Source organism: Glossina fuscipes, unplaced genomic scaffold, assembly GCF_014805625.2.
Source record: "Glossina fuscipes isolate IAEA_lab_2018 unplaced genomic scaffold, Yale_Gfus_2 60, whole genome shotgun sequence".
NCBI lineage: Eukaryota > Metazoa > Arthropoda > Insecta > Diptera > Glossinidae > Glossina > Glossina fuscipes.
In genome coordinates this window covers 3,869,870-3,884,148 of record NW_023998432.1, presented here as the reverse complement: position 1 = coordinate 3,884,148, position 14,279 = coordinate 3,869,870, and the positions used below count along the sequence as shown (strand labels likewise).

At 34.8% G+C, this 14,279-nt stretch overlaps 1 protein-coding gene across 7 annotated transcripts in view; it reads left to right on the top strand.

Moving 5' to 3' along the window:
- Positions 1-14,279, top strand: part of LOC119637529 (rho-associated protein kinase 2) — a 60,353-nt gene that overhangs the window by 24,852 nt on the left and 21,222 nt on the right. Inside the window, exon 1 of one of the 7 annotated variants that reach the window (XM_038033596.1) lies at positions 10,567-10,589. The exons of the other annotated variants lie outside the window; for them this stretch is intronic. The gene's annotated coding sequence lies outside the window, so the exon portion shown is untranslated. Of the gene's footprint in view, positions 1-10,566; positions 10,590-14,279 lie in introns of those variants that run through there. 7 annotated transcript variants of the gene reach the window in all.

Below are 14,279 nucleotides of genomic sequence, written 5' to 3'. Positions count from 1 at the left end.
TTTTGAGTTAAGCTTTTTTCACAAGTTCGGCTCATTAGCTTTTATAGTTTTAGTTATTTTTATTTCATTTATTTCGATGATAAATTTGTGAAAAATTAATTAAGCAATAGCGTGTTTTGAATTTGCAAAATTTTTCATTAATTTCTGTAAACGAATTACATAACCAACAATTTGTACTTAATTCTGTGAAAAAATTCTTATGTTAATATGGACTTTGCCCGAAGACGACCGCTACTATGACGTGTCATCTAATAAGGGAGTTAGCGAATTTTTCAAATATCTTTGTTTTACTATGTATTCGTTTAAATTTTCAGTGTAATGATTTTTCATTTGGTTTCATGGAAATTTCGGTCCTTTTCGATTGATTGCACCCTATGTTACAGAATAATCAATCTCCAATAACGATTAGTAAGATCACATTAGATCTGTCAAGCGTTCCATTTGTAAAAAGGGGATATTTATGAATGCGTTGTGTCACGCTAGTTTAGATATATTGTTCAGTAGAAAGTAGAATTATTTAAACAAATACTACACTATTTATTCTAAAATTTACTCTAAAGTTGTATCACTGCCTGTAACTATTGTAACACCACACAATTATCAAGAGAAAGAATTGTTCTAAAGACTAAATGCTGTACGTGTTGCTAGAAAGGGCCAAGCTGTAAATATGAATGTTGCACTGTGACAAACTGCGTACTTTATTCCAACGAGTAAACAATGCTAATATTACCTAAAAATTTTTTTGGCAATTTTTCTTTAGAGAAAGAAAAGTAGAAAAACAATAATAATAATTGTTTTGACCGGCGACATCTGTTAGCGAAAATGATAAAATAATGCGAAATATTATTGTGCACAACGATTGAATTCGATGATTTTGACTTTTCGCAAAATAAAATTATGGTTTTTCATTTAGTATTACATAGTTATTCAGTATATACAGATGCCAATCATGGAACGCTTAGAATTGCATTTTCGGACGGAAGAACGGCCTGGAGCACAAAAACGTTCGTAGACACGTGAATTGAAATAAATTGATTAACTCTAAATTGAAAAGTCTGCTCAGTCTTTCAAAAAACTTTCGAAAAGCTTAGCAGTTGAATCAATTTTTCCTAGACGTTCACATACGATGGGAAAGATCCAAAGGAGGGAAAATAGATACCATACATGTTAGCTGAAAATGTCATTTTGAACGGTTTCAACATCGCAATTTCATTGGTTGCCAGGCACAAAATGAAGAGATTTTTGTGGGGTATTGCGTCTGGCGATAAAAAGTGGGTTTACAGCGACAATTCCAAGTGCAGAAAGTCGTGAGTTATTCGAGGAGAGGTATCCACATCGACACTGACGCGGCATATTCATGGCCATAAAGTGTTGCTCTGCAACAGCAAGGGATCAGCAAGTTGTAGTGTATTACGAGCTGCTAAAACCAAATGAAACTCTTACTGTAGATGTCTGTCGACCGTCAATTGAAGGGTGTGCTGTGCAAAAAAGCGTGTACATTGTTTCATAAAATTTTCTTTGTAACGTAAATTTAAAAAGATTTTGTAGAACGAATATATATATATATATATATATATATAGAAGGGTGTAGCTTTCATCTAACGGTACATAAAATTAAGAAAGAAAAACTAAATATCAGTAATGTTACAATTTTTATATGACTGATGGAGTTAATCGATTTATTGATTGTTTAAATTTTTCAGTTTTTGTTTGCAGAAAAAGTCGTCAAGGATGAAATTTGAAAAAAAGGGCAAAGTTTACTGATAACTTAAAAACAAAAGAAATTATTTCATTTATCAAAGTATGCGCCGATACGCACTCTTACCATTTAGGCGCCGGGTTGTTCAGGCGAGTGGTGTAGAACACTGGCGAACAAGTGTCTGTGAAGTCCTGGAAGGCCAGTTTTACTCTATTATCGGAATTGCAATTTTTTCGTATCAGGACGTTGTCCAAATAGCGAAAGAAGTGGTAGGCAGTGGAAGGCAGCTCTGGTGAGTATGGAGGATGATGAAGAACTCCAACTCCAATTCCTATAGTTTTCTCACAGTCAGTGTGTGGTCTGGTGCTATCGTGCGATAAGATAGCAATTGATCTGTTGACCGATCTGGGCTGTTTTTCTTCAACTTTAAGCCTAGTTGATTACAATATATTTCTGCTGTGATCGAGGAGCCTGGTTTCATGAAATTGTAATGAAGCGCACCTGCACTAGACCATCAAACACTCATTGATGAATACTACGCTTTCAAGTATGTTTTGGTAATTCTCCCTTGTCTAACCACTTGACTGAACGTTAGCGATTGTCATGTTGAATCCAGTTCTTATCGCAAGTAATTGATTATTCAATTTAAAAATGGATCAGATTTGTGACGAGAAAGCAACATCAAACGCTTTTGTTTTTATTTTTTGTTCTGTTCATGGGGAACCAACCCACTTATCTAACTTTTTCGCTTTACCCCTTCAAGCTAAATGAGTTAATATTATTTATTTGCCGATAACAAGCTTTACTGATCATTTATAAGCACTTTGAGATGCGATTATAGGCGACTGCGTCGATCATTTGTTAGGTCAAAGTTGTCAATGCGAAATTTGGCAAACAAATGTGATACTGTGTGCGGTTTAGTTACACTAGAATCAAATACACCATCCATGTTTCACGCGATATGTGATGTCGTAGTTTCACGTAAAAACTCACACTTCATGACAGTACGAATCTCCGACCGATTCATTACTAAAAAGAAATAGTTTCTAAGGAAAGTTAACATATTTTCGAGCTTGGAATGATTTACTAAAACGGGCAACATGTGTAACTTCTTAATAAAAGAAACAGAGCGGTAAAATATTAAGTCATTGTCAAATAGCAAGCTGCCAAAGTTAGCAAAATTGTCAACTACAAATTTCATAGTTGGCAGTCTGATATGAAATTTTATTACATACTTTTCGTTAAATCGAATGTTAACAATCCTTTTATAGTATATTGTTAGTAACTAACTCATATAAATTATGTCTTCTTCATCAACTGTATGTGAGGATTCATTGTTTCGATTTGTCGCCAAGCTTTTAGAGCAAGCATGTTTAAGAGAAGAAGTGAACTTTAGCAGGTCCATCATATCTTTGCTTGTTTCTTGCGTCACAGTTCTAACCTTTGGATATAGTAAAAGCTGATGTACATTTTTCAAAGTTTGTGGTCTATCTGATCTATGCTACAGATTTCCTTATATTATTGACATTCAATTCGGAATCATTATTGTAGGCGAATTTCAGTTATGAGAGGACGGATTTGAATCTCTCTAAATTAATCCACAGCATTAAGAATTTTAAGCTAATTTGCTTGAGACCCTATAACTGTTACTTTTCTACTAACCACTGACTATTCTAAAGGTAGTGTCGACATAAAAAGGTTGGCGAAACATTTGGATTTGGACGAATGTGGGTAATTTAGGAAAGGCCTAAGCTTTTTCTAAGTCGAAAAAATATTTGAACTTTTTTTCTGATGCTACCATTTCTGTCATTTTAATTCCCCGCTCGTGTGAAAACTGAATTTTTATTTGCAAAGAATCATTTATTGCAACGATTTACATTAGAGTATGAATTTAATCAAAATTCCCCTTGAAATAAACAATTTATTTTGCAGCTCCTACAAAAATCATGACGTTTAATGGGTGTTAATCTTCATTATTCAGGAAAGTTTCACGCTTAAATTTAAGATTTTTGGAAAAGTGGAGTTAATCATCTTATGCAGTAAACGGCTAATGTATTGTACCAACTTTTCTTGATAAACGCTTTCTTCAAGTCACAAATGATCAAATTATGTGCAAACACCTAATATTTGAGAAGTATTGAAAAAGAAAATTAATGTTGAAAATTATTAAAAAATTACAACATCGTAGATATTCTCTAGCGATATCTTTAGCCCAAGGGGAGTTTGTTCTACGGCAAACAGCATAACTCGTCGAAATTTGAATTTGACAAAAAAGGAACCATTTAATCCATATTCCCATACCTAGCGAAACTATCTATCTGGGGGTTTTTGAATTATTGTTTAATTGGCGAGTGCTTGAGTCAAAAAGTGCAATTTTCGACCAAAAAAAAGGCATCCTTTTATTGATAATAAATGCCTAAATTAACTTATCGAGCTTTTAATATATTGTAAAACGGCAACAGTAAGTTATCAATACTTCCAACTGAGAAATCAAACATAATATGTGAAAGATGTGATTTTAGCATTGAAACATTGATTTTATGGAAATCATAAGATTTATTTGAAAAAGTTGAAGTAGGAACGTTACATAAGTTAAACGAACCATCATGTTTGTAATGAAGGGAAATACCCAATGCTGGATGATGATGCAACGATTAACACAAATCTCAGGAAAATTGGCAAAGCAAACATCAAGAAGTCTACCATTACAGTTAGGGGTACCGTTGTATTGAACTAAATTATGATCGAATAATTCATTAAAGAACACAACAGCTCTATCAGATGTTGAAGTAGGAACCAAACAGCCAGAACTATCAATGTAACTATATCGGTAGATTTAGATTGCCTGGCCGTTACGCAAATGAAGGCGGCCTGTTTCTTATATATATGGAGATATCCGAATTTGCGGGAATATAAGAGCAGGTTACATATAAGTGTTTATTAGGAAATTTTGCTCGAACGGCGATAAATTCAACGTCGGGAGTAGTGAGAAATTCAACTGAATAGGAGGGGACTGCCGCATATATGGCAATTAAAACACCACCACTATTGCGATACAACCCATCATTTCTGAAAACCTGAAACGAATTATGGAAAAGTTCCGACGTATGCAGATCAGGCTTTAACCAAGTTTTAGTGAAGGCCAAACAGGAAAACTCCGCGCTCTCTGAATTTAGGGAAGTAAAACGAATTTTTGAATATAGGGCCCTAACATTTTAATAAATGAGAAAAGAAATGTTTAGTTTTTTTAAGGGGAAAAAACTACATTAGTATTACGGGGTCGATCACGAGGGATAAATTCCTTAATTTAGGATCCAACATATCCATATTTTCAGTCGGAACTAGAATTTTAAAAGACAAGATTGCTCTAGATTGAAAACGAGCCAATTTAAAAATGCTAACACACTTTAAGTTGACAGATGAGACTTTCGCTGCCAGAAAACTTTTTATATTATCCACAGATGTATCGGGTGCCAGTCTTGACACAAATATTGCCTTTCTGTCTGTTTGCTAATCCTAAATACTTTTTTAAGTTCGTTAATTCGTTCGTTAATAATTAAAAAGAAAAATCTCCATAAATCCCTCGCATGTTTATTTTAATGGCTCTGATTCCTCGGATGACTTTGAAGTCTCAAATCTCTTTGCTGAATACTTCCGACAAAATTATTCGACTGCTAATTTCGATTTATTAGCGAAGTACCTACATCCGATAACTAATTTAGTTATTCCTGAAAATGACGTGTGCTGTCGAGCTATGCGGTGTTATCTCAAAGATTTTTAATAAATCTTTGAATTTAGGTGTTTTCCCTTTGTGTTGGAAGACTTCTTTCCTTATTCCTATTCACAAAAGTGGTAGTAGGCAACTTGTAGAGAACTACAGAGGCATTGCCAAGTTGAGTGTTTTACCTAAACTGTTCGAGCGAATTGTGGCTCAGCATATAGCCTTTTCCATGAAATTGTATATTTCTCCTTTCCAGCATGGTTTTCGAAAGGGAAGATCTACGCTGACCAATCTGTTAGAGTTTACTTCTCATGTTTTTAAGGCTTTTTCTAGTGGTTCTCGCACTAATGTCATTTACACTGACTTTAGCAAAGCGTTTGATATGGTTAATCATAGACTACTTAGATTTAAACTCCAGACCTCTGGCTTTCCTCTCTTCTTAGTGGAATGGTTAAGCTCTTATCTCCATGGTAGATCATTCAGGGTTTTGTTTCACCTCATTACCTCGAATGAATTCCCCGTGACGTCTGGCGTACCTCAAGGTAGCCACTTGGGACCTATTTTATTTAATTTATACATCAATGATTTGCCCTCCGTCATTAAATTCAGCGAGATTTTAATGTATGCTGATGATGTGAAACTGTTTTCTTCTTTTTCCGTAGAATCGCAATCACATCATCTTCAAAGTGATTTGAACAATTTGGCTGCATGGTGCTCTCTCAATCTTCTGAAACTAACTCTAAATAAATGTAAGAAGCTTTCTTTCTTAAAAAGGAAGTCGTTCAGTACTCAATACTTCATTGATTCGCACAGGTTGGAAGACGTCGATTCGTTCATAGATTTAGGCGTTCTTTTCGATTATAGGTTACGTTTCAATTTGCATATTGAGTCCTCGTTAAGCAAAGCTAGGTCCACGCTTGGTTTTATAAAGAGGTGGTCCAAAGAGCTTGATGATGCTTACATTACGAAAAGGCTTTACATGTGTTTGGTTAGACCTATACTTGAGTATGCCTCTGTTGTGTGGTCTCCTTCATATAGGTGCTACGTAGATTCAATTGAATCTATACAAAAGCAATTCTTGCTGTTTGCCCTTAGGAATTTGGGACCCGATTTCCACTCTTCCACCCTATGAAAATAGGTTGCTTCTGTTGTCCTTACCGTCACTCGAGAAACGTAGATTTGTTCTTGGGGCTTCCTTCTTAATCAAATTAATAAATGGTGCAATTGACTCGCCCGCATTACTTCGTGAGATAGGCTTTAATGTCCCTAACCGCTTCTCTAGGCATTTTATGTTGATAAAGCTTAGTCAATGCAAATATAATTTTGAACTGTTTAACCCTCTCAGAGTTGTTTGCAAGAACCTAAATGACGTCTATTATTTATTCTCATTAACGGACTCTTTAAAGTCCATTAAAACAACATTGCTTAATACGCGCGATTTACCTATGTCGTATTTAAATTAGCTTTTATCCTAAAAAATCGTTACGTTTCGAAAATGAATTGTTGTTAACAATTATCGGTTTCCAAGCTTATGCATGTTTGCGATGGCTTAGGGGTTCACTTGCAATTTGGTCCTGTATCGGTTGTGGGTGTGGCTCTATGCTAGTTGTGTACATGCTTTTTTTTTTTTTCTTTTTTTCCTCCTTATTTGTTTTATTGTACTTATACTAAGTTTTATTATTAATTAATTTTAAGATTTATTTAAGAGTCAATTGAACTCGACTGCCATTTTGTTTTAGTTGAGTTTCTAGTATAAGTGGAATAAATAAATAAATAAATAAAAAATATCTGGTATAAACAATCTCCCGTTCGCAAAAATAGGCACAATGCTAACTACCTTCTGCAATAAAAACTGAAAATATTTTTACTTTTCCGCGCTTTTTGTTCGTTAGTTATAAATCACAAGAGATATACGATATAAATTTCAATTTTTATTCAAAAAAATAGAAAAAATCTGTGATTCATCTATAGGAGCCATAGTGTAATAACAATTTTAGATTGATTAAAATATGTTTCTAAAGCAAACCTGTCCGCTTCGTCAAACAGTAATACAAAACAAGTGAAAACATTGTAATGGGATAGACCGACTATTAAATACCATACATCAAATTGTCTAACAGAATTCTGATTTTTGCCATAGAAAACAAAAATTATACTCTTTTTGTATATGAACTTATTATTATGGAACTGGATATTAAAAATTAGGCTTTTTTGCAAATAAAGGCTTACTTTCCGTAAGAATGGTTGTGCCCAAAAAATTTAGAAAATGTGGTATGTATTTTAAATTCGGAATAGTTAGTTTTTATATCAAACTACCATTTATATCAAACTGCCATTTCATTTTCATCAAAAAATATTAAAATTTCGACTTTTTTTGCCCTGATAAACAAAAATTTGCTTGCAAATCCTTATATAAAGTAGGATCAAAAAAATAAACTGGGATGGTCCAAATTAGGTACAGTAAATTTTTAAAATTACATTTTTGTCATGTGAACTTCAGTTTTTCTTATTTAAATGGGGGTTTAAAATAAAAATTGCCCCAGCTGGTCCCGACTTTTCATACCAAAATATCATGTCGAAATAACATTATTATTATTATTATTATAATAATTTTCGACTAATGAAATAAATTCTTAGACTAAAAAAAAACATTGAGCACTAGCAACACAGGCTATCAGCTCTAATTTAAATAAATGTGCATTAGGCAATAAGCTTAGTAGTATAAATAAAGTAATATATTGAATTGATATTGTGCTCTGAAGCTGATTGTAGAATGTTCAAAGGGTTAATCGTTTCAAATGCAATACTTCTACCCAAGGAAAAGTTAAGGCAGTCGCAGAGAATATGATTTATAGTGAGAATTTGTCCACAACTGCAGATTGGGTAGGAAAACTCCTTCGAGATCCATTGGTGAATTGCAATTGTATGACCAAGGCGAATTCTCGAAAATGTTTGGATCTTGGTTTTCTCAACATTTGTTGGATGTAAAGGTGGAATTAATTGAGGGTTGATGGAAGAGTAGTGTTGATGATGGTATTGTAAATATTCGTCTGCAATTTTCTTTTTAACTTTTACTCCAATGTATCTCCGAAAATCCAACTTTTCGATGGCATCATCCATAATTAGAGGAGCAGAAGCAACATCTTTTGCCGCTCGATCAGCCTGCTCATTTCCCAATAAACCAATATGACTAGATACCCATAACATTTTAATTTTTCCCTGGGTGTTGTAATTATATTCCTTAATTTGTTGATGGTGCTCCATCTCGAAGTCGAAGGACTCCGAATAGCATGTAACACCGATAAACTGTCGGTAACAATGACGGTTTTGAGTTTGTTTTCGCAGCGCGAGCGATAGCTCTGGCCTCGGTTGCGAAAGTTGAAGTACTCTCGTGAAATATGTGGTTGAGAAGAACCTGTCCTGAAACATCTACCACGGCACAAGCAAGTAAATCACCATAAATTATCAAAGCATAGTCAATCTTGCTTAACGCAAGCATTTTGGTAAGATAAGCAATAGTGTTAATATGCGCATGGCTTCTCCAAGCAACTTACTGTATGAAATTCACCCTTGTTAGGATAGAGTTTTTTATCCGCAGACAATGTGCTTTCCAACGATATTTGTGGGAAAACGTGAGCCCAAGAATATGCAGCATCTGCACGTTTAGTACTGGCAAGTCATTAATATGCATCAGTAGATTTCCTGCATCACATATGTGCTTTCGACAAATGTGCTTTTTTTTAGATTTTTGTGTGGAAATTTTAGCCCCTGACGAATTTGTCCATGTGGAGATCTCTCGTCCAATAGATTCGAGGATGTTGATTGCCTTCGTGCTATCTTTTTCTTTTGTAAAATTGTATACATTGTCCGCGTAGAGACAATGTTCGATTCTCAGTATACGCTCAGCTAATTTCGTTGAAGGCGATCTGGAAAAGCGTGACAGAAAGAGGAGATTCTTGCGGAATGTCATTCATTAGCGGAAAGGAATCCGAAAGATGATTGTTGATTCTAACTTTGAACCGCCGATGCGACATGAATGATTTGATGTAGTTGAAGAATTCCATGATTTTAAGCGTCTTAAAATAACATGAAGACCAACTCTGTCAAATGCTTTTCGAAATCAATTGAGAGAATTGTTACGTGATTTCGTTCGGAAATTGCTTTGCTTGTGAAATAATCAATATGTAACAGAGCGTCGATGCACCTTCTATCCGCTTGAAACCAACTTGTTGCTTTGTTATCAGGTTCTTGGAGTTAAGAAACCAAGATAATCTAGATGCCATAATCTTTTCCAATACCTTTGAGAGGCAACATAAAAGAGAGATTGGGCGAGAGAATACGGAGAATAAATTGTAGAATTTGTAGAAATTGCTTAGAAAACGATTACGAAGGTGGGATATAGAGCGAAAGCACCGCGGGTTCCCAGTGCGGACCAGTAAATTCCCATCGTGTAGAATCGAGATAGAATCTATGTATGTTCTAATGCTATTTAGAGCTTTTTTTTATAGCAAAAGGGCTAATTTGGGAAATTGTTACTCTAACATCGGTTGAAGAAATAACAATATATTTTTTGTCGATAGGAGTGATGTCACTAATTGGCAACACCGGACAGTCGGAATTTTTTCTTTGGGGGGATGTGTCAGCTAATAGATGAAATCTATTCGAGTTTTTATCTGGCGGCCCCGGGGCCATTATGTCTTATGGTTGTCTATTATTTACTTATTTGTGAAATAACCACACACTTGAAAAGGTTTGGGAAACTACTGAGAATAATGTCAAATGTTTTCAATTTTTTTTTTTTTTTTGTATTTAAAGGAAACACGTACGGTATCCGCGATGATCAGTTTTAGCAATAAACACACAAAAGGTTCGATATGTTTTAATAAATTTGAACACTTTTAAAAACGTAAACGGCAAAAAAGAAATAATATAAAAGAAGAAATTGCAAAATTTTTTGCACAAAGAGAAATATATGATCACAGTGCTTGCACAGAGTTGCCGTTCGACTGTGCAAAACAACATTACTTAACCACCTTTGCTGGGATATTTTGTTAATAGCAATTTTCTCCATATAACGATATTTCAAAATAGGTCGTAATATGGTTAGTGTTCGAAAAAGTGGACCGATCCAAACCGTTTCCAATAGCGTTCGTCCTAGGGCCAAAACACGTAAGTATACCAAATTTCATCAACTTTTACACAAATTTACTTCGACAAACATCACGTACCACAAGTGGTGTAGATATATTAGTTTGGGGAAAAAGAAATCCATTATTTTTTCGGTAGATGGCTGCACTGATAGATTTCTCGTAAAGTATCGATCAAACAATTTCAGATCTATGCTCGTTGGAAAGGTGACAATTCGCAGTAAAAAAAATTCTTTTGCTGTTTTTTGTTTGGTGCATTCAGTTGTGAGTTACAGCGTGTTAAATATGGAAGTGAAAAAAGAGAAAATTCGGTACATTTTACAGTTTTTCTTTGACAAAGGCGAAAATGCAAGCCAGGCGGCTAAAATTGTGAATGGTGTTTATGGTTCCGATACCGTAACAGCCAATTATGTGCAATTTTGGTTTCGTAGATTCCGTTCAGGAATTTTTGATGTCAAAGATGCACCTCGCACAGGTAGGCCGGTCGTCGAAAATGTCGATAAATTCAGAGAAATGATCGAAGTTGACAGGCATGTTAGCAGTTCGTAACATCGCCCAGGAGCTAAAAATCGACCATAAAACAGTTTTAAACCATTTACATAAAGCTGGATTCGAAAAGAATCTCGATGTTTGGGTGCCACACCAATTAACAGAAAAAAACATGATGGATCGAATTTCCATCTGCAAAGCCTTGGCCAAACGGAATGAGATAGACCCATTTCTTAAACGCATGGTGACTGGAGATAAGAAATGGATCACATACGATAACCCTGTGCGAAAACGATCGTGGTCAAAGAGCGGTGAAGCACCTCAAACGGCCAGGAAGGTTTTGCTATGCATTTGGTGGGACTGGAAGGCGATTATTTATTATGAGTTGCTTCCATATGGCCAAGCGCTAAATTCTGATCTCTACTGTCAACAACTGGACCGTTTGAAGAAAGCGATTGACCACAAACGGCCAGAATTGGCCAACAGGAGAGGTGTCGTGTTCCACCAGGACAACGCTAGGCCACACACATCTACAGTGACTCGCCAGAAACTTCGGGAGCTTGGTTGGGAAGTTTTAATGCATCCGCCATACAGTCCGGACTTGGCACCAAACGATTATCATCTTTTTCTTGCATTGCAAAATTTCTTTAATGATAAAAAATTGGAATCTAGGGAGGATTGTGAAAATCGACTACTAGAGTTTTTTGCAAATAGAGACCAGGACTTCTATGAGAGAGGCATTTTGAAGTTACCTTTAAAATGGCAACAAATCATACAACAAAACGGTGCATATTTGACCCAAATCGGACAATCCGAACTATGTTAAATAAAGTCCTGAAGTTCATATAAAAAAAATGGATTTCTTTTTCCCCAAACTAATATATACCTTTAGCAGAAGAAAAGTTTTTTTTGTCATCATTACTGTAATAATAATTGAGCAATAAATATTAAATAAACAACGATCGAAAACAATTTATTCGGCTAATATACTGTGTTGTAATCTGCACATTGGCATGCAATGGTAAATATGCGTTTATTTGTTTTCTACTGTGTTTCTATTATTTTTCTTTATGTACCTTGTATATGTTTAGCCATAATACTTGACATAAGAATGATTTCTAAGAGTTAATCGGATTTGAGGACTAATTTATTTTAGCTGAATTTCATGTATAAGCAAATATATGTAAATACTAAAGAGATATACTGGACCACGATAAAACAAGAAGCACAAGTTGTAATTTTTCACCCTCTACCTAACACTTTTGAAATCTTGAATAACTCAATACCATCTTAGGAGATGGAAATATTGAAGTATTAATTAAATTATTCCAGTAATTCAGAGCTAACAATATCACGATAGGATCGGATCGATAGGTATGAATTTTTTTTATAACACTTTTTTATGAAATTGAGTTGAAAGTTCAAACTTAAGCTTTGTATTGTTCTCTAATAAAATTGGCCAAAGCTCTCGCTTACATTTACTAAAACACTATATGGGAAAAAGATGGACTAAGTAAATATGATCTTCAGTTTGCACACAAATCCTATAGTGCTCTGTTAACTTGTAGAAAAAGATGATTTAACGTAATATACATATATAGCGAAACTTCTAGGAATCACCACGATAAAGTTTACCTCCGCGACTAGTGATACCGTAGCTATTCTATAAAGTCTCCATAACAGTAACAAATAATAATATACAAATCCCAAAAGTATCCTTTCCATAAATGATGGGAATACGAAAATACAAACTGAAAATGCTGCCAAAATAGCTACATCTAAACCGAATATTCAAGCAAACACAGCAGATAATTTTCATTGTTTACGGAAGATGAAAACGACGTTGACAATGAGACAATACGCCGAATAAAGGAACATAAACTGCGACCAATTTTTGAAACAGAGCTTAGGTCAAACGCGCTCATTAACTCACTTCAAGTAGCTGGTAAAAATAAATTCAACGTAATAATTATTCGGCAACTGTAAAGTTCCTTGATAATCTTAATAAAAGATATACGTAACAACTGAAAAGTGGAAAAGCCTTAATCTTCGTCATTAAATGTATAGGCAAAAACATCCTACTATTTATACAGGCGACTACTATCTATCTTATAGAGTTTAATCCAAATGTGGCGATTTTCTCGGTGCACAGCCCTCGACGTGCTTCCCAACTCTGGGTAGGAAATTTGTATCTGGATGTGACTTTAACGCTAAATATCCATGCTAGGGGTGAAGAGAAAGGCAACTATGCACAGAAACAACGAAGAATAAGTTTAATATAGTCGCATGTGGGCAGCCAACATACTAATCATCTATTTAAATGAGATCCCAGACTTGATCGACTTCGCGGTAATATAAGGTATGAGCTTTGTGTAGTTCCCTATTTGATCTCATTCCTCAATCCTTATAGAAATAAACTGTTTGGTCCAACCTATGCAAATTAAGTCACCTAAACTCCCAAATAAAAACACAAACTGCTCACATGCACTACCCGACACTTTGTTGGAAGACGTGCAACATGTTGTCGCTTTGACAATTTTAATCACGCGTTGCGAAAAGCAATTGAATTGACAACACAGGAATTCGATGAAAAATAACGAATTAGTTACACTTATAAGAGTCCTACAAGTATACAAAAGTTAATACAATAAAAACGCATCCTCCGAAGACAATGGCAAAAATTTAGATCACCACTTTTGAAGTAACATTTGTTGCAGTCCGCTAGGAAGTTAAGAGCTAAGCTTAGCGACCAAAGACAATAGCAATTACAGCCAAAGTTTGAAAATTTAACTGTTTAATTACTGCGTCCATATAATTTATGGAGGGCAAGAAAAGATTTTAAAGCGAAGTGCAATTTGCGCAGCTAGCACAAGTCATTAGCAATTTGAAGGTATATAAAGTTTCTGGTGCAGACTATATCACGTCCAAAATGGCTCGCGAATTACCGCAATATGGTCAGGAAAAGATAAAACATAAGTTTAAGCTAAGCTATTTAAAACCACATCACTGAATATTGAATATTGCTAAATAACTGACAATAAATAAATAAATATAAAGGGTGTGAAGATAAATTCGAATTTAACTAGTAAAGACACCTACCATTTCTGTTAACATACCTCTGTTAACGACTTAACAGAGCTCATGTTAAATAATTCCAATTGAGATATAGTTGGTTTGAAAGCCTAATCCGTCCATATTAAAAAAAAGAAAATATTTTTGTGGG